This window comes from Erinaceus europaeus, chromosome 13 (assembly GCF_950295315.1).
Source record: "Erinaceus europaeus chromosome 13, mEriEur2.1, whole genome shotgun sequence".
NCBI classification, from domain to species: domain Eukaryota; kingdom Metazoa; phylum Chordata; class Mammalia; order Eulipotyphla; family Erinaceidae; genus Erinaceus; species Erinaceus europaeus.
The window spans coordinates 3,521,846-3,523,571 of NC_080174.1; positions in this window are offsets into that span (position 1 = coordinate 3,521,846).

The following is a 1,726-nucleotide window of genomic DNA, read 5'->3' on the forward strand; positions in this document are numbered from 1 at the left end:
TGTAACCCCATCCTTCTCATTCCAGATACTCAGCATAGCTCCCCACCCCGTGTGTGTGTGTGTGTGTGTGTGTGTGTGTGTGTGTGTGTGTGTGTGTACACATCTCCCTCCCCTCTCTCTCTCTTCTTGGTGAGTGTAGCCAGTGGTTCATCTAACTTTTTTCTCCTTTAACTCCATATGGATCAAAGACCTGGATTCCAGACTTGAAACTAAAATCCACAGAAGAAAATATGAGTGAACTATTTTAGGATCTTAACATCAAAGACGTCTTTGGAGACTCAACCACATGGGCAGGGAGACTCAAACAAGAATAAATAAGGAAATAAACAAATCAGTCAGTAGGGCAACATCAAATTTAAAAGCTTCTGTACATCAAGGGAAAATTCCACAGGGTTGAGAAGGCAGCCCAGTAACTGGGAGAAGATATTTGCCCATCACACATCTGACAAGGGACTGATTCCAAACGCAGATGAGGACATCACACAGCTGGACAACAACCACAAAATAACCAGATAAAAAGTGGACAAAACACCTGAATAGATAGTTCTCTGAAGAAGACGCACAGCTGGTCCAGACTTGAAGAAGAAGTCGCCCTTCACTTATCTTCAGAGAAACGCAAAGTGAAGTCACACCGAGATCCCACCTCACGTCTGTGAGAACAAAACCCCACAGGAAACAGCGAATGTCGGCAAGGATTTGAAGAAAAAGTCACTTTTTTATACTGCTGCTGGGAATGCAGACTGGGGCGGCCGTTATGAGGAACAGAAAAGAGAGTCCTTAAACAAACAGAAATGGAAATGCCTTAGGGTCCAGCCATTCCACTCTTGGGCATTTATCCAAAAGGCATGAAAACACTAATTAGAAAGGACACATGAGCATGTGTTCATAGCTGCGTTATCCACAACAGGCAACGAGTGGAAGCAGCCTAGATGCCCATCCACAGATGACTGGGTAAAGAGGGCATGGGATAGATACTCCATGGAGTACTACTCTGTCATCAAAAAGATGATACTGTGTTCTTTGGGATGAAATGGATGGAACTGGATGGAGGTGATGGTGCTTAGTGAGAGTGATAGAAGGAAATGAAGACAAATGCTGAATGGCTTTGCTCATGTGTGGAATATCGACTATTAAAACACATGAACTTGCAGAGAGAGGGAGAGAGGGAGGGAGAGAGAGAGGGAGGGAGAGAGAGAGAGAGAGAGAGAGAGAGAGAGAATAGGAGAAGCAGTTCTGGCAGCACCCGGGTGGGCTGAGACCGATTCTGAGGCCGTGCCTGGCTCTGCCCACCTGCGTCTCCACCTTGCCGTCTGCATCTGAGGTGCCTCCCTCTGGCACCTTGTGTCCACCCGGTGGGAGTTGGAGCAGCCCGACATGGCAGGCAGCGGAGGAAGGGGTGGAGGAGGTGGGGTGAGGGCAGGGGCTGGCATGCTGGCGGGGGCTGGCATCCTGGAACTCCTCTCTCGTGGGGGTCCCCTGCTGGAGCCTAGAGGGGGCCTGAGCCCCAGAAACAGGTCCCTATGTCTGTCCCCGCAACCACAGAAACCTCCAGACAGAAACGAGTCTACAAACTAGATCCAGGTCACCACTTCAAATGCTAGGCAGCCGGACACAGGGACAGGGGCCAGTGTCCTTATTCCTGGTGCAGTCCGGGAATCTCCTCAGAAGAGAGAATGTTGAAGCCAGCCCGCAGGAGAGCTCACCTGGGGAAGTCCTGTTCTGCCCT